At 39.6% G+C, this 25,614-nt stretch overlaps 1 protein-coding gene across 1 annotated transcript in view; it reads right to left on the bottom strand.

Annotated features, from left to right (window-relative positions):
• The window catches only part of DISC1 (DISC1 scaffold protein), a 164,608-nt gene that overhangs the window by 133,853 nt on the left and 5,141 nt on the right, over positions 1 to 25,614 (bottom strand). The gene's annotated exons all lie outside the window — the stretch shown is intronic.

The raw sequence follows: 25,614 nt of genomic DNA on the forward strand, positions 1-25,614 counted from the left end.
AACCAAAAGAGCTCAAGGGAGTAAGTCTCCTGCATTCCCTGATGGACTCAAGCTACCAAAGTAACCAAAACATACAGCAATGACCTGAACAAGCATTTGATGCCACAAGGTCCCCCTGCTGCAGTCAGTATCAGCTGCCTATCCTCAGATTCCTCCTCCTTTCCTAGCAATGGGACACCACTATACCTAAATCAGGTGGGGGAAGAAAGGGAAGGAAACCTGGTACTCAAACCAGTCCCTTCAAGAGAAGCAATGGAGAATGCTGTCTACAAGATTTCTTAAGAGGAAGGACAACGAAACATGCTCTCTGCCTCCCTGCAAGCTCTGCATTTTCCACCCATCAGTTCATACCAATTACAACCCAGGAAATTGCTGCCTCCTTAAAGTATATAACACTTCAGAATTCAGTGTACTGAACATCTGTGTTACAGCAGAGTTGGGAAGTCTGAAAGCTTTAAAATATACAAGAACAGACACTTTTTAGCTGCTATTACAAAAGGAAGCTTGACACATTGGCAGATATTTAACTTCCCTCCTCTAATTTATATTGAATTTAAGAGCATTCATTTAGCATTGAACAAAAAGTTACATTCTTAGACATTTTAAGAGATGCTTCCTCCAAAGCACACTACCAAGATTTCCACCTACAGTTTGCACCTCCAGTTAACACCGGAAAATCTATGTCCCCAGAAAGAAACTTCTCCACAAAAAGTCATTAGTGCAAAGCTTGGGGCAGACTTCTATCATAAATTTTGACCAGTGCTCCTACTTCACAGAACCTTCAGAGAAGCAACATGACTGACAGACTGTCACTCAGATCTGTAATGTGTTCTCTGGCTCTCAGTAACAACAGTTAACAGAATTTATGAGTACAAGCCATAGAACTCCATGGGTTTTGTGAGCGTGTAGGTACACTTACTTCTAACATCAGCAGGAACACAAGCAAGAAGCCACAAAACCACAAGGGCTTTGTCCAGCACACCTCTGGGAAATATGGAGGTAGAGAGGCTACCAGGAAAATATCCGAGTCCTGATTTGGACAATTAATCTCTCTAGTTACTTGGCCAATGTTAGAAAAATTTTGCTTTCTCATGTTACTTTCTACCCTACATCATTGCCAGGTGAGGAAACTACCCTCACAGCTGTTGTTTCTGGGCAGAATTTAAGGACATCCAGGACCATTTGGATAAACTTACAATTTCCTGTAACATGACTGTCCTGAAAGGAAAGTAGTTATTATTTACCACCAGCATCTCACAGAGGAGCCTCCAATGGAGCTTCCAATTGTAACAGGCTCAGACAACAGTGGGGGGAAGAAACCCTACTCCAATAAATTTACAATCCACAAAATAACAGCCAAAGGGGCAAATAGAGAGAACAGTGCATCAGACCCACACTCTGGGTGAAAATTAGGGGCAATAATTCCAGCATACTAGAAGCAGTTTAATCTCCATTGCTCTTAATCTGACATTTCTGAAAAACATTGAGGTTTTATAGTATCTTTAAGAGCAACATTTTTTAATATTAGGACCTTCATAAATATTTTGCATTAGAGAACAAACTAACTACTTCTATAATTTTCTAAATGCAGGAGTAATCACATTTTTAATGTGCCTGACATGCATAACAGTTAGTGAAATAATGGGCAGTTTTCTGCATGTGACAACCTTTGTAATGCATCTTTAACTGCACGAAAAGTATAACTCCATACAGTTTCTATCCCCTACAGTCCTTCTCTTCAGATTTGCTGCATTTGTAAATTCCTTCAAACCCCACAAGAGTTCACAAATACACATGTGAACATTGGAGACATCATTTCTCCTTCAGCAAATTCACAATACAAAATAAACCATGCCCCACTGACTATTTGCTTTCCACAGTCTTTCACAAAGTTTCCAATGAAACCTAGATCTCTACATTTCCAATGTGACTTCACAATAAAAACAATTTACAGTAACATTGAAAGATACATTAAAAGGGAAGAAAAAGCCAATTGCTTGTGCACTTTATTTGATAGCAAGATTATTCTGCAAGCAGTGCTGACACTACTGTCACTACATATGAGATTTTAGAGAAATGAAGAAAAACACATACTGCTGACTCCATGTCAAATCTGTACCTTTCAAAATGCCAGGCTATGCCGCACAATGGCACAGGCAACTATTGTGAATAAAATTCTACTCTGAAAGAAATCTTGCAAGACAAGGAAGCTCACAGAAATCAATGAAAAGCCCCTTGGCTTGTAATACAGCTCCTTCTTTTATTGGAGATGGTAGAAGAAATGGTTTGGTGGATGTTTCCAACCAGTGCAGTTCACATACAAGAACTGTCAGCTGTATATTAATGTCAAGTGCAGGCAATTCAATCCCAGTTCATCGTGTCCCTTTCCTTGCTCCAAGAACCTCTAAGCCAACATCCATCTATCTTCACTGCCTCTGAATAAATGCCATGGATTGATTAGAAAACAGGTGAGTCAATTAGCAACAAAACATACAGTGCTCTACAACTAACTTCATTATATTGTGAGATACCTGTAATTTTTATAAAGTTCTAAGTACTCCAGAAAGAAATTTTAAAATTGGATGGTCTATATCTGGGCTTGTATACAAGGATTTTTTAACTACAGTCTGATTATGTTGGGACTTTTTCACACCAGGCTCTATTTAAGCACATATTGTGAATCTAAAATGCTTTCTTCCAGCTGTCAAAGAAAGAAAATTATCCTTTATTATTGCCTAACCTGAATACATTGAGAACACCCTCCTAAAGCATACTGTTTGAGAGACTTTTTTTTGTGAGAGAAGCCACAAAGTAGTATAGATAATATAAGCAGTGTTCCACAAAAATTTATCTTCATACTTTTAAGAGCCATGTAGCAAAAAAATGCAGAACACAGCAGCACAAAGTCTAGGCTAAGGAATACCAATAAGTAGATGCAGAGTTGCTTTAAGTTGAAGTTTGAAAGAAAACAGCACAGATTTTTGAAGTGTGGTATAGATTAAATTGTGCTATGTTTCCCAAGGACTACAACAGGGGAAGAAATCAGCTTGCTGTTCTGCTTAAGCCACCAGCTACAGATGAACACCATCAAAACAAAATGCAATTAGGCAACATTATCTCCCTTCTGTGGCAAGGTATGCTGATGAAAAGGTATAAAATACTATTTCTCATTGATTGAATATTACATACAGAGAACTATAAAGAAAATATAAATGCATGCATGCAGCCCCAAAGCAATCTCTCTGAAAACTGCAGTGGGGAACTCCACAAGGAAACCTGAAGCTTCTAGAAACAAAAGCAGAGAGAGAAGATAAAGTAAGTCTTTGTGGTGTGGTAACAGAGGTGAAAACAGTACATCCATTTATTATGGATGAGTACCTGGATGCCAGAATTTTGCTTCAGGTCAAAGCAATCTTTTTTCTCCATCTCTTGTTCCCTGCATTCTCATTCTTTAGCTCCCACAGTATTGCTCAATGTTTGCATGTATTCCAGGTCCCTGCTCTTGCATTTAGTAGTCTACATAATCTCAACTATATAAACCTAATTTCATTGTTTCTTCCTTATTCCCAGTGCTCTTCAAGAACTAATATGTCACCATCAAATTAAGCTGATAGCTTTCCCCAAGCACTCTGCACCAGTAGATAAAAAACCAAAAACTGTTTTAAAACTTTTTTTAAAAATAAAGGCAAATGAAAAAATAGCAAATAAAAGATGCTAACTTAGTTCAGCCTAACCACTTTTCCAATTTCTACCATCCATCACTGTTCTAGCACCCAGAAGTTACACTGCTCTGCTTCATACAGTAAAGGCCATACCCTAAGAAATCAAGCAATAAGAGAATGGTTTACAACATTTGTTCTCAGACTATTCTGACTGTCAAAAAATGGATTCACAAACATTAGAATTTCATAGAATCGTGCAATGGTTTGAGTTGGAAGGGAATTTAAGGTCATTGAGTCCAACAAAACTGCAGTGATCAGGGATCCCTTCAACTAGATCAGGTTGCTCAGAGCCCCATGCAGCCTGACCTTCAATGCTGCCAGAGATGGGGCATCCATCCATCCATCCATCCATCCATCCACCCATCACCGCTCTGCACAACCTGAGCCACCGTTTCAAGCGCACTCATTGTGAAGAATTTCTGCCTTGTATCTAGTCAGGTCCAGTGATTTCCACCAGGAAATTACTGCTCCAGGAATCAAAATTCAATGGCAAAGAAAATAACGTAAACACAGAATAGCTGCTGATTGTTAATATTTAGTGACTGGTTTCCTGCCCTTATTAATCAACTCCCTCTCAGCAATTAATGGGTACCCTTACACCCCAGTTTCTCCCCTTTGATCTTCCAGCTAGCATCTGCTTCTCTAGTCTGCTTTCTTTTCCAAAAAGAGAAAAAACACATTTTTTTTTAGCTGACTTGCACCTACAGTTTATTTAGCTTACATATACAAGTACTAAGATCTTGTCTATTTCCCACCTACCATCTTCAACATTGCTTTCCCAAATCTGGTTTCGGTACCAAAGCATACACACAAAACCATTTCAGTAATTTTGGGTGGTGTAATTGTAGTTGGAACCTGCAACTTCCTTTGGAAGGCCAAAAAAAGAAAAAAAAAAAAAACAACAACCCACAACAAACATAAAAGCTGCATACTCTTTTCTCTTTTTTTCCATTTAGAAATTATTCTCAAACACACTTTGTCCTATTGATCCTGAATTTCAAAAAGTCACCAAACTCTGTTAAAAAACACAGAAAGTCTGGGGGGCTCAGAGTACTGCGCAAAGGTAACTCTGAAGAAACAGTCTCAGGCTGAACTGGATCAAAGCCACATCTCACCGCAAGAATCTCAGAGGAGGCATTTCCTCTCCTATTGCTGCACTTCATGTTGGCAGTTTCCTATTAGCTTAAGCAGGTTCTTATTGTAAAAATTACTTGTGTTTTGTTGAGCTGATGACTCAGAGATGTGACCTCCCTGAAACAGATCTCTACCAACATGTCATGGCATTGGGACAGTTAACGTCTCAACCACGTTCAACCTGTTATAGAGGCTTCCAGAAACAACAAAGGTAGCAATTTTATCAAGCTTAGTCTTGGAGCTGCCCAAATTCCACCACCAGGGAAAAAGAATATAACAACTAAATACAAGGTAGGCAACCACCTCACACTATGTGAGGTAGGGTCAGAAGATGATGGAAAAGCTTAGATGATTTGCTTAAGAAATCCAACCGCTCTACAAAGCAAGCAGTGTAAGAATAACTTAAAATTCTCTGTTTACCCATTCTCATCCATCCACCAGCACTTTTTCAGAATTCTTTTGTGGAATTATCAATTATCAGGACTATTACAGGAAACAAAACAACAATTAAGAGTTGTTCGATTTCCCTACAGGAAGCTGACAAAACACTGTGTCTGCTCTGCATTGAAAAGATTTACATGAACACATGAAAGGAATTAGCATACAAGAATCTCAGCAACGTAGGTACATTTTCCTTATTGCTGATTCCCATAACCCTCACAAAATACTGGATGCTAACCAAAATACCACAGGAACTTCCGAATCACAAGTACAGCATACACAAAAAAAAAAAAAAGAAAAAAAAAAAGAAAAAAAAAAAAAGAAAAAACCTAAGGAAAACCCTGGAGTAGTTATAGGAATAATGAAGATGGCCCATCTAGAAATAGTAATTTTTCTTAGTTCACCTTTTCTTTTTATGCATTTACACATACCTACATTTCAAGGCAAAGAGAAAACATTTGGGACATACCATTGGCATGGTATCACGGAATGGGTTGGTTCTGCCATGCCTGTGCCAGGTGGCTTCAGGTCACACCGGGTATTCTCTCATGAACACCAGTTCTAGGTGCTGCATTACCAATAACCTTATATCTTTGAGCTCCTAGGTCCTCTGTCTGTAAAAACAGGGATAGTGTAACAATTGCTCCATAGGGGTCTCATTAGGCTTAATTAACACCTGTGTGAGATCTTCAGATAGAAGGATAGGTGTAATTAAACAATCTGAACTGCTGCTTGCATAAGAGACCTTGTGTTAACCCTTCCATAATTTGAGCTTTGCAGAGTGTTCCATAGAAAAGACTCTCAGCCACTGGAGTCATCTCTTAATCTTCTCATTTCAAAAGCAGATGAAGTCCATTATATTTCCTGTTTTAACAAATGGGATCCTGGAATTTTTTATTTTTTTTTTAATCTTTATTCCCCACCTTCCTTCCTTTACTCATATACACTTTTACTTTTTACATTTACAATACTCCTTTGATCCTGGCTCTGATCTCCTGGAAGTGTTTCAGGTGTAAGAACTACTCCTCAAGCACAATGGACAGCAGGTACAGCTGCACAGGAGGAGGTCAGCAGAAGTCAGTAAGGGGAAGAACAAAGGCTCTCTAAGGAAGTTCCACACCTCTTTGACTCTACTTTGGTGCCCTTCAGCAAAGCAGTCATGAATGAGACAACACCACATCAACCACTAAATGCAATCAGAGGCCTGGCTGTGGATTGTATTCACAGAGGAAAAGCAGCAACCACCCAATGACAGACACTGCAAGAAGTCCAACCTGCTCCAGCATGCAGAACCACAGAAGAGTGGAATTCAGCAGTCAAGGCACCTTCACAGGTCCTCACGCTACAAGACTTGAAAATTTCACATACAGGCTCACTGCCTTACACAGCCTGAGCCCATAAAGTGTCACTGCCTCCAGCAGCATCACCCCCTGTTCAGCAGAAGCTCCACAGGCTGGAAATGAAACCTGCCAGACCAGTGTCTGTTGACAGAGCCAGGTGGGGAGGGGAAAGAGGACCAAAATGGGAGTCTAATGGATACACAGCTAGAAATGAAGCTTGGAGAGAGGGATTTGGATATTGTTCTCCAGAAGTGGTTCAGAAAAGCAGGTGCTCCAAAAAGGATGAGAGAGCGGTCATTTTTATAGGAATCCACATAGAAAAGACAGAACATATTTTAAGTATGTTCCTGTTGTAGACCCTAGAATTGCAGTTCATCAGATGTAGGTTCTGCTTCCAGCCCCTGCAGCACATCTCCTGCAAACACAAAGTAAACGCATCAAAGTCTGCTACTTTTTGTGGCATGTACTAGCTACAGAAAAAAAAAAACTTTGCAAGAAAATAGGTATCATACAGCTTCACATCAACTGACCTCTATTTGTGAATTACAATCAAATAGCAGTACTACACTAGTGAATCTTGCTATGAATTTTACTCTATGCTAGTACACCCACACAACCTATTTTACCACAGGAAAACAAACATTTCTCTCCAGCCTTCCACCTTGACTCTGTCCAACAGCATCCCCTGCTATTAAAATTGTTTGAACAGATTGTCTTTGAAGTAACAAGTAATATGTTAATGTGTCTGTTGTTAACAGCAACCTCTATAAACACCTAATTTTTTCTCTTTCCAACTATCTCCTGCAAATCCAACAGAAGAGAGCTGAGCTGCTTTCCCCTCCCACACCCATTCAGCCCCCTTTTACTTTACCTCAATGGACAGCTTAGGAAGAAGTGTGGTAAAATATGTAGATCAGACAGAAGGCATTTGCTGCTCTTTTCTCAGTCCTGCTGCTCAGGGGTTTTAAAAAGCCACAATAATTCATTACTTAGGTAGTCTCAGGTAGATCCTGAGCTCCACTACAACTCTTTCTTATCCATTTTGGAGGTGGAATTATTTTATTTACAGGAAGTAGCAGAGCCTTCCCCCAGAGCAGAAAGAGATACTGGAGTAGAAAAAGACACCTGAAATAACTGAGTATTTCAGTATTTGCTTTTAAGTTTCTCTTCAACTAGCACAATCCTCTCCCTACTTTGTTTTAAGAGATGTGAGGAGCAGCTGACATTTTCACCTCCTAGCTGGAGCAGTGGGGCAGGATGGTTTGGTTCTCCTTATGCCATCCACCACCCTCACTCTATAGTATGCTTATAGCTCCCCGCTCCTCCCCACAATCAAAATTCTCTCTTCCCAAATTATATCTGGCCATTATTTCTCTAATATATTAGTAAATACCCAAGAAATCTATTATACACACACACATGCATACACACATGTGGCCATGCTCTTGAAAGACATGGCTTCCATGTCATACACTGAAAATAACCTTTTATTCTTCTTTTCTTTTTATAATGCAAGTAGCAAGATTAAAATACACAAAACCATTGTTATCTGGTTACAAAGCAATGCAGAAATAAAAAGATAAGTCAATAGATTTTACTCTGAAATATCACTGTTTGATAAGGTGTACTGGAATCTCAGTTAACCAGCATTCAAACAGAAATTTAGGCACTGGTCATTTCTAAGCAAGTTGCTCCCAAGTGATAAAAGACATGCAAATAACTTTTATCACATTATTTACTAGAGGCTCCACATTTCCACACATAACAGCTTCCAAACAATAAGTTCCCGTCAAGTTAGCATTCCATCAAATCTGTCAATTGCAACTCATTTGGCACTACAGGACAAGCTGACACATTGCATAAAGGTCAAGTGGAAAAATGTCCCTTCCACTACATCAGTGTCTAGATTGGTAAAGGTCACTCCATCCAATAATTGCTACTACAGAAAATAACTTTGTTCTAATCTACATCATAGAGAAAGGGAAAAAAAAGAGTTCAAGTAATTCGTTTTTTCCCAAGACATGACAAACTAACATTACTGTCATTTCATGACTGCAGTTCAGTGGGCTTTGGAGTATTTAATTAGAACTCGGAGGGCTGTAGTGTGGCAAGTGATGATACACCCATTTTATGGACAGCTCAGCTGAAGCAGATTGAAATAGCTTGCCTGAAGTTAAAATAGCAAAAAGTAAATATGATTATGTAGATGACAACAAAACAGAACAGCAAATCTGTTGTGGGTTTGGGGTTTTTTTTTTTTCTTTCTTTTAGATCCCTATTCCTCTCTTATCAAAACCTTTTTCTTCTCTTTCAAAAAGTAGCACTTAATCATTACATACTACTACATTACATACTACATCATTACATACTACATCACAGTATGTTGTAAAATTTAAAATTTACATATACAAATACAGAAATTAGTATCAAGCCACTTTAATTCTGGAATTGAAATCCTAAGGCTAAGTGATCAAAAACCCAACCTACATAGACACATAACCCTTGTCACCCAGGAAAGCCCGGAGCTGCATTGTGCAATAATGGAAGAGAAGGGAAAGGAAGATGTTCAGGTTCTCCTCATCTCTCTACATCCCACCACCACCCAATTCATACACAACTCAGTTTATTTTCAGCTTCCATTACTAACAAAATATTAAAAATTCAACTCTATTGCTTAAGATTCAGATCCTGAATCATCAAGATAAGTTTGGAAGAAATTTGGCAGTTTCTGGGAAGAGTGGCAGAAATATTTTAGAGTCAACTCCAAAACAAGCAAAAGTAAAATAGTCATGCTTTCAATGCCATGACTGAATGCACTGGGTTTCCAGATTTACTGCAAAGTAAGTTAAGGCTTATTAGATTTTCCAGATAGTAGTTGAATAGAGCTAAAAATTCCCTGCATCCTAAGCAAGCTTTAGATTAAAAAAAAAAAAGAAACAACATTCTGTTAAAGAAACAAAGTTAACCAGAGACAGCTGCAACTCAGCCCCTAAAATACAGAATAAACATTAACTACCTGATGTTTCCAGAACGAGACTAAAGGAAATTAATTCACTAGTAAGAACAGAACAGAAGAGGAATCTGGCCAGCAGGCCATTGGGTCAGTAAGTACTCAAAAGGATACAGTAACAGGTACCTGAAGCCACGTACCCCTAGTTCAAAGTCTTATCTCTCAATTAAAAAGAAAAAATCTGGTGTAAGACAGTAACACGTATCTCCTTTCATAGGTTCTCACTTCCACAGTGAAGAGAAGGCTGGAAGCTGGCAAAAGGGACAGGGTGGCATTCTTCAGACCTCCTCACTGCCACTTCAGCTGCCACATGCAAGAATGGGAGTGATGTTTGTTTTACTCTCTGGCAGGTTTCCTAACTGTGTCAAATTCAAGTAGTTATTCAAATACACTCAATAACAACACTATCAAGACCTTAGAAAGCCACAATGGTTTCTTCAGTGACAAGCACAATGAATGATGGCAGCATCAGAATGTTAGGCTGCAAGCAGCTGCAGTAAACAGCTTCTCATTAAGAGAAAAAAATATATTTTTTAAATTTTTAAGGCTAATGAAGCACTGTTTGATGAATGTCCCTCAATGTGTAGATGCCTTACCTGTAACTGCACTGACACAAAAACAATATTCTGAATACCACCCACCACCCCCATTCCAGAAGAAGTTATTTGTCTACTTGGAAGCTTCATCAAACAGATGCATAGTGTGTAAAAAATATTTGCCCTTGGCCAGCTATCTCCTATCTGAAGAGCTGAAAGCTTATGGATCCAGAGCCTAAACAAAGAATCTGATATCCACTGAAGCCAGTGGAATTCTCAGATGCACAGGCTGGAGTGGTTACATGAGCCTAAGTTGCAGAGGGAAAAATTATTTTGCTTTATAAAGGGCTAAAAGGAATAGTTTACAGATGCTACGTTACACCTTTGCCAGCACAAGTACATACAACAAAACATGGGCATACTACACCAGCAGAAGAAACCAAAAACCCTCTTGAAGTGACAAGAATTGCCAGACTAGATCAGACCAGGGTCCATCCAGCACAGGATGTTGCCTGCAGCAGTGACAACTGGACGTTTCAACCTTCAAAGGAAGGAGAGAAAAGCCTACAGGGCAGCCTGCCAGTTTCTGCAATATTGCACCCACCTCAGGTGCTGGGAAATCCTACAGACCTCTTTTGGCAAGCTCCAGGAATTACCAGGCTTCTATGTCTTATATTTAATGCAATTACGCTATGATGAACATTTAGAAATAAACCCTCAGACAAGATCCCTTCACGCCAACTTACAAAAAAAAAAAAAAAAAAAAAACCCAGAAAAAACTTTCAAGAAATAACTTTTTAAAACACATTTAGGCAGAAGGTAAAATCAGGTTCAATATGCAAAGTGTCAAATACATGAAAGAGTAGAATAAAAAATGCAACAAAGTATTTGCATAAAGTTTCAAAGAAAGTAAAATTCTAATGCTATTCTTAAAAACTCCTATTGAACACTTCCCTCTGTACACCTGCCTTACCTCCTAGATTATATCCCAGTTACTGAGCTTCACCAATGATCAAAAGCCTTTGTTTCTAAAAAATTCTATGGAAGTTCTCCCTGATGCCACATCATTTGCACTGTCATCACATTCACCTTCTTCCTCCACTGTTGTTAAATAAGATAATTGGCATAAAAGTTTTAAAAAGTGAGAAATTCTGTTATAAGCAGCAAAAATATCTCTGGTTCATTTCAGGCATTCCCGGTCACTCCATCCAGTTTCAGAAATTTTCCTTTGGAAGCTCAACAAACCATTATTTGTTCTTGTACTTAACATGACTCTAAATTGCTTATTGTCTAAACAAAGGGTTAGGATACTCAGATATTAAGATATGCACTAGCACTGTGGCTTCTTCTCCTTTCCTAGTTTGGCTTTATTTCCAAAACAGCATCTGCTGGGGCTGAATTTGCACCATAGGAGCCCTGGCACCTCCTCACAGCCAAGGTTAAGGCAGTAAGCAAAAAGCTGCTGGACAGCCCTTTTGCCAGGAAGGGACCCCAAGCAGAGTACTTCTAAATGAACAAGTACAAAACACCAGAGGACAAAATCCACCCAGAGACAGCAATTCTGACAGATCTGTATCTCCCAGTGGTGTCACCCTGGTAATTAGCACTTCCTTGTCTGCTATGGTCATCCCCACAGATTTCAGTAACAAGCAGCTGCTTATACTTGGAAGCAGCTGAGAAATAAAGGAAGAGGCCATTTAAATACTGATGAAAAACCAAGCACAGCAAGAGCAGCACCTGCACAAAGACTATGCACAGGCAGTTCATCACTGAACACATAATACTGCTAAACATACCCCAAATCTATAGGATGTTTCTCAAGCAGGTATTTGAGGCCAAATTAGGCTCCTCACCAATAGAAGGAAGCAGAATCAATGATAGAATACCAGGCTGGAAGGTACCTCAGGGATCACCTGATCCAACCTCTCTTCGAGATGCACAGTCTAGACAAGACAGCCCAGGACTCTGCCCAGCTGAATCTTAAAGGTATCCAACATTGGAAAATGCACCACCTCCCTAAGGAGACTATTCCAATGGCTGATTGGTCTCATTGGAAAAATTTTATTTGCATCCAACCGGTATCTCTCTAGGAGTAATTAGTGCCCATTACTCCTTTCCTGAGTTTCTGTGCAAATTACTTGCAAAAAGGAACTCTCCATCTTCTTCGTAGCCACCTTTTAAGTACGGCAACATGGTAACAAGGTCTTCCCCTACACCTTTACTTCTAAAGGCTGCACAAACCCAGCTCTCTCAGCCTTTCCTCATACTGGAGGGTTCCAGCCCTCTGATCATCTTTATGGACCTTCTCAGGACCCACTCCAGCCTGTCCACATATTTTTTTGTGTAGCAGGGACCAAAACTGAACTCAGTATTCCAGGTGTGGCCTGAGAATTCCTGAGTAAAGTGGGAAAAAGTTGCAAAGCAGGACAGTCATGACCTTTGTGAGAGTTGGCAGTGATGAAATATTCATTCAACATTCTGACCTTACCCTGACTTCCCAAGAACATTCTTTGACTGGAAATAAGCATAGCACCAGCTTCAACCTAACCTTCAAAAGAAGTCTGCAGCAGTTAGTTAATCTTGGCTGAGCAGAATATTAACATCAAGGAGGTCTATCTTTCTATTCCAAGTTGGTTTGGGTTGTTACTTTAAACCCCTTTGCACAGAAGGAATGACTGGTATTTTTTGTGACTTTTAACCCCAGTATCATTTGTCTACTTGCTTGGAAGCCAAGATGATAGGTTTGTGTGCTACACATCACTTCAAAAAAGACCTCCAACCGTCAAGAGTCAATTGGCCTGGAGATGAGAACTCAGAAATAAAAAAAAAAAATCTATTATTTCACACTGTTTTTTCGATTTTTCCAAAGGTTATCCAGTCTACTTTGGTAAAGGGAATCTTTCTGGTCACCTAACAGGGCTATAAAAATGCTTTCTTTGCTTTCCCAAGGGTGCTTAAAAGGTTCTGCACCTCAGGTAACATTCAGCAATTTTTAGGTGGGCACTGGAAGTATTAGGAACACTGTGTGCTGTTGCATTACAAGACAGATAAATCTTGGATATTAAAAATGGACCGGTAATTAGGGCAGATATGAAGTGTAATTTGGTAATGGATAGGGGAAAAGAAACGAAGATTGCGTAAAAAAAAGCATGAGAAAGAAGACACTCCTTAGGTCTAAAAGGCATCAACTATACATACCTGAACAACCAGCCATCCAAACAACTCTTCAGATCTTCCTACAAAGAAATGTGAACCCTGAAGGCATCTGCCTTACATGAAAGAAATTCAAAAACCCATCATCACTTTTGGCTAAGAGTGCAACAGCTTCTAGGGTCCTACTCCAGAAGTGAAGCACAAGCCAGTGACCTGCTCACTTCTGTTACAGAAACAATGGATTTGACAAAGTGTAGAGAAGGCCAGGCAGCATGCTGGACTCCAGAGCAGGGAAGTGGGAGCACAGAAGTTCACTTTTCTAATGGAAATAGAGGAAAGGTTGCCTCTTAGGAAAGGGAGAGCTAGGAGTGTTTGGAATCGAGGAGGGTACATTTCCCTGAAGAAATTATTTTCCATCTCTCCTAACTTCAGAAATCAAAACTGATTTTGTAAGCAAACATTCAGTTCACTATTAGTTGCTCTTATCAACATTCACTCTGAACAATTACAGGCATTAGCAAGAAGGTTTTTAATAAGGAATTGTATATTATAAAATAAAATCAGGGGAAAAGGGCTTCTAGACAAATTAAAAGCAGGTACAGCATGCAAGGCAAACTTGGTCCCTGACTTCAGAGAGACAGGAGAAATGATGTTGCTTGCTTGCAACCAAGGGAGGCCAGGAAATGTGGCAGACATCACTAACGGCACAGTCCCTACAGGAGCATACATGGAAGTACAAGGAACCTCTCAGAACAGGCCTGTTAAAGTCAAACTTCCAAGTTTGCTTCCTTCAAGCTACAGCCCAGAAGATGCTTGTCCAGCAGAGCCAGCTACATTATCCCCCCTGAAGGATCCCAGCCCTCGCACGACCTACACCTCTTGCAGTCAGCACAGAACTGAGCACTGGCTGGAATAGGAACTGAATTCATTGTTTTTTGCTCAGATGAGGGAATACCAGCATTTTTCAGAACACTTTAACCAGCCAAAAAAGCTTCACTTTACTTTTTTTGACATAATGAACATTGTTTTCCCCTACATTAAACAAACAAATGTGCCACAAGTAAAGAAAGTAAGTCAAATACAGCTCAGCTGCTTTGCTGCCCACACTGTTCCCGAGTAACTCGCACCTGTTTGCACTGGTGAGGCATTCACCATCCACACACAGACAGGAAGCCTCACCTTCTCCTTTCTTGACTGAAAAGGGAAGACTTCTTGTCTTTTTTTCAGCCCCTCTGAGAGAAGCAATAGCAATGGAATAATTTTAGTATGTAAGGCTGCCCTTATATATTCAGCCTGAGTGGGTCAGTCAGTACAACACCTATAGGTAGTAAGAGTCTAAATATTTTGAAAGCAGGAACAGGGCAGAGAGCAACACCTCTGGTATAAAGTAAAGCACCATTTAAACAAAATATCAGCATCCTATGTATTGCTCATAATAATTCCTGGGAGTTATAGGTGGGGAAATAAGCACCTGAGACAGGAAATATAAAACTGCACAAAACTCAAGACTTCTCTACACGCAGACACAAACAGATTTTTGATGGCAAAATATTTATATTAATCTCATAGCAGTGCTTCTGTAGGCGTATTGCTCTGAAACAGAATTATATTTTAATTCTGAAGTAATTCTACTTTGGATTCTTTTTCCCCAAATAACTCTTGTTTTTGTCCCCCTCAGTACCTTCAGCATTTCCTTCCCTGGAAGATCTTGTCATTTTACACAACATTATGAATTGCTTTGGGTTTTTCACACACACATGTTGAGTCTTTTTACCCTAGGTTCTGCAAGGCAAGTGACATAGCCTGACCAGAACCTCTTTGTTCAGAATTCCTCACTATTTTCATTATATTAGACAGCACCAGAATAACCAGCTGTTAAAGCCTGCCAGTCAATGGGGCTATTTCAGCTCCTGCTCAAAAGTGTTTTCTCCACCACATAAAAGTAGTAATTAAAATATTTCAAACCAACATCCCTGCATCAAATTCAATACGAATTTGAGTTTGATTTTAATTACAGCTGTGCACTTCAAAGAGCTGAGCTTTTTGTTCTATTCCTTTTGTTTGCTCATAGAAAGGCCAGGACAGCAGATTCTCTATGAACATGGGCAACAAAGCATGGCATTTGGCCTGTGAATAGAGAGGAGCAGATACTGCTTGTTCACATTTGAAGGAGGTCAGAGTCAGTGCAGCTTCCTTAAGTCACCAGGGCTACCTTCTCTAACCTGTAAACACAAAACCTCAGCAGAACTACTAATAGGCTATTGAGCTTTCTTCTTCCAGTTCACCAGTTTGACTCTTGCTCAGATTAAGGATTGAGAAATCAGTTCCCCTTGAGTGGTATTTGGTAGATGAGGATTTTTCAGCAATAACCCTACTAGTAGGCTTTGAAATGTTCTGGGGCACAGCAGTAACCTTTTCTCCCTGCATTCCTACCTGTTCATAATTAAGAGAGACATTAATTTCAAATGACTCTCATTGAGAAAGTTCTTGCTGTCACTCAGGATTCAGACTGAAAAGAGCCCAGCTTCAATCCAGTGCAGAGGTATATCCAAAAGTTACATCATTACATCATATGCTTTACTTACAAAAAAATGAAAACTACATGAGGGCATTTCATACTCATTTCAGAACAAAAGAAAAATTCACTTAGACGCTGTATTGCTTGAGGGAGTTTTAAACACATAATTCACTTTAAAACTATAAAATTGTTCGGACTAAAAATAATTTGCTTCAAAAACAGATAAAGTAGAATTAAGTTCCAGAATTGGGCTGATATTCACAATCGATTTAATATCTCGTTATTTTGGTTGTCATTATTCATTTCAAATTATTCAAATCCAATCATTTCAAACTCTAGAAACAACAGATCACTGGTATGACTGCATAGCCGATCTTCACCTATATAAGGGAAACTAAAGATAGAAAATAAAAAATAAAATTGCACCATTTAGTGACACCAGCTTTTCCACCTGTGCTTTCAGAAGACCTTTTATTAGGAAAATTCCTCCAGAAGTCTCTAAAAATACTTTCTATTCCAGCAACATTTGTTTTACTGCTATTGGCATGCACAGTGGGAAATTCCAAACTACTTGCTTCTGAATTTACAATTCTCTAATAAGGGATCAGTAATTCTTTTTCATAAAAAGAAATCCTTCCCAGACTGTGATTTTAGTTATCTGTGTTCTCTTCGTCATTCAGATTTAATGAAGCTGGTAAAACCAGTAATGTACTTGACATTATCAATTACCAACTGCTACAAAATACTAAACTGATAGTGTTTAGAGAAGCAAATATCATAATCTCAGTGTGAAGTTTCAAAACCAAGTATGGAGTCTACTATTTTGTAGCAAAGCTAGAACTGTCTTTTCCCCTCATATACATCACAGCACCACACTACTGCCTGTAATACATTTATCACAGGACCACAAAACAGGCAGCACAAGGCTTGTCCTGCTAACTAGTCAGCCAGGACAACTAGTTAAGTTAGAACAGTAATGAAAACTTTCAGGCATGAAAACTCTTCCACACCTGTGTGTCCAAGAGCTTATCTGATTATGGTAAAACTCCTGAAAATATTTCCCTGTGACAAACCTTGTCTGGAATTCATGGGCCTGCAAAATCCCACACTGGCAATGAATATATTTAACTTCAGAAGGTCAACACCCATACCCATAGTTAATGACTAATCTCATTTGCCTCACAACTCAAAAGGAAGAAAATAAAAATTTCCCACATTTTGCACAACTGAAATCTTAGAGTTAGACAAAAATCGTACAAAACACATTTGTTCAAGAGTGCTTCTTGAAGTGATATTGTTACTCCTGTCAAATTTGCGGCGTCTCCAGAGTGTTCTCACTCAGTATAACTCCAGTATACCAGCTTTTCAGAACACATCAGCTAGTACCTCTTTTTACCATGCCCCTTCAAAGTTTCTTCAGGCAAGAGAAACTTAAGTATCTGAAATTTAGATATTGCAATTCCTGGTTGATCTTAGAACAACCTATTCCAAATTTAGAGTTGGATATTAGGACAACATAAAAACATTTTAGGTACAGTACATAATGAAAAAAAATAAACCAGATAAAACCCCACTGATTTTTAAGCAGGTCTTATTCTTGATACAATTATTGCAAATGCTTCCATATATAACACACTCCCTGACAGTGGTGCAAAGCAACAGATTCTCTGCAGGGTGCCACAGCACATATAAACCCAAATGGGATTTGTTCTTTACTTCCCCTGAGTTTCTCAAGAAGCTGAATGACCTCTGGAGAGCTTCTAGCCACTCCAGGGTTAAAGCCTTTTCTTCAGGATGTCATTTCTCCAGGGAGTCATAACCTGGGAGCACATGGCAGTGCCAGAGGCACACACAAGTGAACATCCACAAACATATCAGATCAATAGTATAGTCTGCTGTGATCTAAACAAAAAGGCTGAACATCTTATTTGTACATGGTTCTAACATCACATTGGAATTATGCCTCCAAATCACAGCACCTCACCTTGCTTTGTTTCCAACTCTGCCGAACATGAAACCAATTCAACTTACTAATTTCATCTACTTTTTTCATGCTTAAAAACAAACAAAAAAAAAAAAATCAGTGCGCGCAAAGATGTTCCAGTCACTTTCCACACTTCAAATCAAAACTCACCAGGAATCACTGGTATTAAACTGGCAAGCAAGTTTCAAACTCCTATTACTTGACACCACTTTGGATACTCCCACAGTCAGCATTTCCTATGGATTCACTGATTCTTTGTCCAACACATGATATTGTATAAGAATGCTAGTAATTTGAAATTTCCCCACTTGGCCATTTTCATTAATGCTTACTGCCACAAACCTATTGCTGTCCTAAGAGCCTTAATGATCTCCATGGAAAATGATATTTGCTGCTTTTATCTCCCACAGGCTAATGATAAGAAAAAGACACAGAGGCTTCTAATGATAAGAAAAACACACAGAAGTTTGCATATGCCAAAGGCAGGGTAGTGAAGCATCAGAAAGCACAGACATGTGCAGAACTATGAACACACCCCAGCATGGGCAGTTTGCTCTGGACAGGTGGACACAGAGGAGAAGAGGAAAATCTGAAGAGAAGGCAGAAGTTAATTGACTTGAGGAAATCCCACTTTGCAGGGGCATTTGGAAAGCAATGGAAGGGCTGCAGAGACCTCCAGTATAAACATCCTGTTAAGGAATTTGACCAGACACCATTCAAGAATCAGCAAAGAGAATTATCATTTCCCCACAGAAGACTGACATGGAAAGGTTTTCACGTTTGCCTTCAAATGGTAGTCACGTTCATTCAGCATCTTTTTAATCCAAATTCACACAGAAACTGCATTATCATGACATCTAGAAGTTTCTGCCCATGTCCAGTCACTTATTAAGCAGATAATAATTGAAAAGAGCAGGTGTCCCCCTTCCCTTAGAATTTTTATATCCTAAGTGTAAGACAAGGGCAGCAAAATCAATTTCTATTTGTTGGTTGAATTAATAGCCATGCTGTCTCCAGTGGTCGTATTGCAAATGAAATGCAGTTTTCTTATCTGGAGCTAATATTTGTAAAGAGCTAGGGAAAGATAAGTCTGTCTTGAATATAAAATTTGTTTTCAAGTGCAAAGTAAGCAGATGGGCTGGCTGGGTATCAGGACAGCCATGTCATTCACTCAGTGGGTACTGTCCAGATAGCACATCAACACTTCTCCCAAGTTACACCCATCAGAACCCAATGCTCCAAACAGCAATTCGGCAAGTAAGATCTTAAATTACTCATAATTGCTTATTTTGTTAGTATTTTTGTCACTGCTTGTTTGTTTGTAAAAGACTAGCCAGGCTGTCTGGGAACAGCTTGGCTGCATCACGGACTGAGAAACAGAGCCTGACTAGCCTGGGAGGGTGGCCGGCAGTGTCAGATTTAGACAGCAGATGGCCAGGAGCACAGAAAGCTTCCAAGCACTCTGTATGCCAAAACTTCAGCAAATTTCCTCTTGTCAAGCAGCTTCCAGAAACAGAAGACATAGCTGAACCTCTTCACTCTGGCCAAGATTAAAATACAAGACCAAAGTAGAATCCCATAAAATACTACCACTTCCTAAAAATATTTATGCTGCACAGTTTAATCAAGATACTGCATGACTACAGCATTTCTCTGCCACAATATAGACTAAGGAAATACAGATACAGAAAACACAACTGCATATTCAACGTGGAACATAACTAGACCAACAGCAAGAGCTGGTTCTACCTCAAAGATATTCATTGATGTGAAACAGAACAGCTGGCCTAAAATAAGGAGTCACATCAAAAGCATTTCAAGAACCTGCTGAAGATGCACGTTTCTCATGTAATGACTAATTACAAGAGTCAAAGTACCCAGAAATGCATACCAGACCTCCCTCTCATAAGCACTACTATTTTAGTACTATTTCAGTATTAAAAAAACGTTTTTCCAGTTGTCTACCGACAGTGAGATAAGAAAATTCATACCTTTAAATTGTTACTCCTGCTCAGTTTTGCAATTAAATAAAACCAAACCAAACCAAACACAATATAAACTGGACAGGCCTAACACAGACTGCATAAAAATAAACAGTGATGTTGTTACTGCTGCTTGTGCACAGAAGCCAAGATGAAACATTTGGACAACAGTATTTTGGTCCACAGTTTCAATTACCACCAAACAAAAAACAGATATGTTCAAAAAGGCTTCTGTTCTTCATTTCAGCCCGCTATCTTAGAGGAACACAGACAAGATGGTAGAGGTGCAAGGCTTGTGCTGCCTCTGTTTTGTTGCAAGATAAATTAAGTCTAAAGCATACTTCACATAATCATTTACTATCCTTAACCATCCAAACTCTTTTGGGGAGTTTATTCTCCCCAAGCTATTTTGGGGAGTTTAGTCTTCTGGGGAGGTTATTCAAATTTATCAGACTAAGACAAGATAAACAAGATCCATGTAACAAAGATTTGGGTTTGAGAATTTATACAAGCTCTTTTTTCCCCCCATCTTCTTAATAGCTTTACAGGAAAATGATAAAAATGAAAAATGAAACCCAAAAGACTAACTCATAGATTTCAGGAATCTTCTACAAGCTTTTGATGAAACAAGGCTCTGACAGCATGGCACAACAGAAAGCCCTATTTGTTCCATCCATCCCAAACCCATTGACAAGTCAGTGGCCTGCAATTACAAGTTTCAAGCTTGCAGTAAGTCTCCTGTGTCACAGCAGCTCTGCTCCTCCAGCATTCACCACTTTTTATTTAGTCAGCAGCTTCAGCTAAAGAGCTTCACTAAACATACAGCTGGGATTGAAAATTCAACTTCCAAAGGTACATGCCACACTGAAACAAGTACAATCCAGAGTAATATGTTCTTAGAGAGTTATTTCCAGATATAGCTTCTCTCAAATTTCCTGTCCTTCCTCACAAGAAGCCAAGTTGCCTTCATTTCTGTGTCCTGTTATAGCAGCCATCTGTCAAGCAAGCAGTTTAGTTCAAAGTAATAGAAGCACAGTAAAGCAGGGATTCTATCCAACCCTCATCTATAAAGAGCTCTTCCAAGAAAATAATAGAAATTAAAAAACAAACAAAAAAAAAAAGACAACAAAAAGAACAACACACCACCCACCTGCTTGAATATCAAATTAGTTCAAATCTTTAAGAGCTATGACTAGAAATAGTACTTCAAAATGGGAAAAATACTGCTCCAGTTTAAACTGCAGAAAGAAACTGGTAATGACCAAACAGCTACAGATCTGACCAGGTGTTCAGAATACTGAATTTTGCAAAATTCAGTATTTACAAGTAAGGAATGGCAAAGGTCTTCCTCTGAGAGTCACTTAACATTTTCAACCCAAGCATTACTGACCACGATTCTCCCTCATTTACTCTCTGCAGTTGCCTTAAAACAAAGAGCTGGTTCAAATGAGCAACAAAATCTCTTACAGTGTAAACCTACAGGAGACTAACAGCTACAAAGTCTTTCTTTTCCCTTCCTATTCTTGTGATTAAGGGAAAAATGGCAAACTGAGACTCCTACACACACCATAGGGTTCTGTCCTTGATGCCCTGCAGATCCTGAGGTATAGAAAGGACAACTGGTATTAAGAGGTCTTAAAGAACACAAGCAAAGAGAACAAAATAAAGAAAAAAACACTTTTTTTCTGTAGAGAGCACAGTGCAAAAGTCCATGGCTGTTCACCAACTCACACAGCTCATCCTTTGAGAACAATAAAAGGCTTATATGATGTTAAATATATCTACAGCCTGAATCCTTATTGCTGAGATAGGATAGATTTTGCCACCACAGGCATAACTGTTTCTTTGTTCTCTGTCATGTTGGACTGATGAGGAGTTGCTCTGATCTGCTCAATGACCTTCACTGGAGAACCCTAACTCTGAATTGCATGGGGGAATTAGCATTCCTGCCCAGTTGCAAGCAATGCATGTGCAAAGAAAGTTTTTTGTTTTTAATAATTATCATAATTTAAAAGAATCAGTAGCCCTGCAGAAACTTTTTGCTCAGTAACAAGATGGCATGTGAGTCAGCAGTGGAGTTCAGCAGCAAGACTTGGTCCTGACAGTTACCAGCCCACTTGCTTCTTGCACCAGGCAAGGTGGAGGAGCTCAAGCAGCAAAGAACAGGACAAAGGTTTTCAAGTGTTTGGGCAATAGATTTGTACTGAGCAAAATGCACTTGCTCCTACTGCAAGCATAACTCCCACAGACATAAAATACACAGTCTTTTTATTTTCCTCCTGTATTCAGCAGTGTGTTTAACCTTGGAGCTGTCAAGCTCCATCATGAATAATGAGCCATGACAACACTCCAAGTGATCCTTAGAGAACAGACCAATTTTTCCTATATGCTATGCAAGGCAAAATGCTTATATTCCCATGGTACAGTACCTGCCTTGAAAATATACAGTAATGTGGCCATCAAGAGGAGACCACAAGTAAATACAGAAAAAAAAAGAAATTTATTTCCTGATATTTCAGCACCTAAAAACAGCAAGAGCAATAAAACACATAACATCCCAAGGGTTCCTCTTTAAAATTATTCTGGGACTGAGGATGTTTGTCTCACTGAATATGCATTTCACACAACCATTTCACAGCTGAGGAATATCTGCATTTGAAACAACCCATAACAGCTACAGCACAAAGAGAGAACACCCTGCAGGTTTCACAGCACTGTCACCTCTAGAAAATGAGCACCAGTGAGGGACACAGGGGTGGCCTCCACCCCAAGCAGCCCCCAACACTCCTGTAACAAATATCTCCCACCCTACACACACAGCACTGCCAGAGAGTGTAGGAAAAAATGTAGTTATCTGAATGCCTGATTGAAGTTCCTCTACACCAACAGCCTAACAACACCAAAGCAGATCTTTCAGAAGGCACAGCACAGGTAACCAAGCAATAGCAAGAGTCATTTCTGCTGTGCACCTCTCAAGCTCTAGAGGAAGAGGAAGATAAAGTAAATAGATTCACCTAAAGAAAGGAAGAAGTAGGAAGAAACAAGCTGAAGACTTAAGCAAGCATTCCCTTGTTGCTTAAACAACAACGGAGGGTTGTGGTTGCCCTTACAAAAATCTTCCCTCATTCAGGAAAAAAATGTTAATTCATTAATATTAACCTGGAAGACACCATGTTCTCTACCAGCTCAAGCAACACGCATTTGTCTTGTGTTTCCGCAAGGTGGAAAAACAAATATATCCTTATTCCTGAGCTGTTTGCAACAATGTGTTTGTCCATGGCTTTGTAGGGGGATAAACTTGCGTTTATTTCTGTCATTTCCTAGTCTTGCTGCCACAACTGGAAACACAGTCCATCCCTTTTCCCTCAGTGTAGGGACACTACTTTACTTATAATTCAGTTTCAATGAATACTTTAAACTATAGGAGCTTTCAAAAAGCTCTGTAGAGCAGGAAAGCCACACTGTTAAATATGTGATGATTGTCTTTCCTTAAAGTGTGAAGTTTGCAGTGTCAGACAGCAGAAAACAATTCTGAGCACTTAGACTTTTAAGTGCTAACATCTCCCTCCTACCAAGAGGCCTTCCCTCAAGACTGGATGACTCTTAAAGAGCTGGAGTCAGAAAATCTGATTTTTTGAGGTTTTTTACTATGGTTGAAGCTGGAGAAGAGACACTACCACCAAAGCAGTAGTTACACATGATAATTTATTGGCAATTTAATTTTCCCTTCGGGAGTCTAGCCACACATACCCCACCTCCTCCACCTGCTCTCCCTCCCCTCTACTCACCTCTTCCATGACCAGGGCATTTCACAGCTATTCTCATCACACTAGGTCTATCCTTCCCCTGTAGCGCTTCCAAATGAGCAAGACCTGTGCTGTCACCCCACACAGCACTGCCATCTTCTCTGATTCAAAATCGTTCTGCTCTTAACAGAGGACTCACTCTATACTCAGAGTCATTCCCCAAAGTACAGGATCAGTAATTTTCTCTCTAGCATTGCAGCTACAATGTGCCCAGCTTTCCCCATGCACGGTGTTCATTTCTCCCACTCCCTGTTAATACACTGCCATTTATGCCCCACATCATGGCTCTGCACATTTAGTAATTCCATTCCCCGCTAGCAATATTTGGCAGTAAGCACCCTTTAAAGAAGGCTAATTACAGATTTCACTGGAACAGAAATTGGTACTCTGCCAATCTGTAAGCTCTTTAACAAGCTCTCAAACTTCACACCAGGGAAGACTTTGTTCTCTACCAGGAACGGTGACACAGCTCTAAAAGCAAAGGTGGAAAGCTTTGCCACTGCAAGATGAGGAAGGAAGGTCACAGCTCTGATTCTCCTTGCACCAATGCACCTTCTCCATGCAAGTCTTATCTTGAGGTTACAGTGCCTGCGTTTCACAAAAGGAAAACTAAGGGAACCAGTTCATCTTCCATGAAAATAATGAAGAGCAGCCACAAAAAAAACCCCTGTTGATAGTTGCATCAGAAGCAGAAGAAAGACCACTGTAACAGAAAACAGGTCAAGGACTCAAAAGCTAGGAATTGATAAAATTCAGGATACCTGATTGCAAGCGTGTCATTTCCTGAGAACAAAAGTGTTGAGGTGTACTTCTAGTTTTCAAATGGATGGAAGAACTCAAGTCAGTCTCTCAAGCACCTCAGCATCCAGTCCCATACCAGGACAAATGTTTTCTGCCTGTGTATGTCAGCCTTTGCAGAGAAAACAGCAATCCCACCTGTAGATTGTCTTTATCACTTTTTCTCTCTGTGCCCACAACACCTGGTAAAATAACAGTTTCAGCCAGACCACTTATCTGAGGTCTGCAAGACTCTGCAAATCACCCTCTGTGTTAACAAGGTGTGCTAATTCTGCTTGATAACTAGGGTGGAACTGAAAAGGGCAAAAAGAGGAAGTGATGGCCCACAGATAACTGGTCCTGTTTTAAGGATACAAAACCAGTGCCCAGGAAAACTACACAAGAGCTTTCTGTGCAAGATTCAATACAAGTCATCATTTTTCCCTGTGGTCAATGACAATATGGCATCACATGGAGATGTCCCACCTGATACACTGAAATACTGCTGTCAGACTGGCTGACTGCCTGGAGAATCCCAGCTGGAATCTGTGGTAACCATGCACACCAAGTACACAGCTGTTGGGAAGTCTCCAACTGTGAGCTCAACCCACAGGCACTTACAAAAAGAAGAGTTATGAGTGTTACACATGTAAAACACACACATTAATAATGTCTATTTGGCAGAGATTAAACCCATAAATATCTACTGTATCCTCAGATTTTAATGCACTTAAAGTTGTTCCCCATTAGGAGATACCACACTGAAAGAATGACTTGTGATAGCAGCAGACTCTTTCCCTACACACAGGCAGGCTTTTAAGAGGCCAACAGAACCACTTTTGCAAAAGTGCTACACACCAGCCTCCTAGACACTATATTTTCATCTTGGGGACATCTCTGGGGGCAGGGAAACAGAGTCAACATGGTACAACTGCAAAGCATCACACACTAATTTAGAGAGGCAAACCACAAATCTGACCACTGCCCAATTCCTAAAAGCCAAGAGTATAAAAGTGTACAGAAAGTAGTAGTAGAAATTGTATAGAAAGGAGTTGTCTTTTTCCACACTTATTCCCTGAAGTAACCGTGCACATTTTAGCGAAATGTTTGCAGAGTCTTCCAGCTGAAGACAGACCTAGCAGGAAGAATTTATCCTAGATCTTCAAGATTATCAAAATACGAGTATTTGAACACAGACCACAACAGGAAAC

Source organism: Cinclus cinclus, chromosome 3 (genome assembly GCF_963662255.1).
Source record: "Cinclus cinclus chromosome 3, bCinCin1.1, whole genome shotgun sequence".
Classification (NCBI taxonomy): domain Eukaryota; kingdom Metazoa; phylum Chordata; class Aves; order Passeriformes; family Cinclidae; genus Cinclus; species Cinclus cinclus.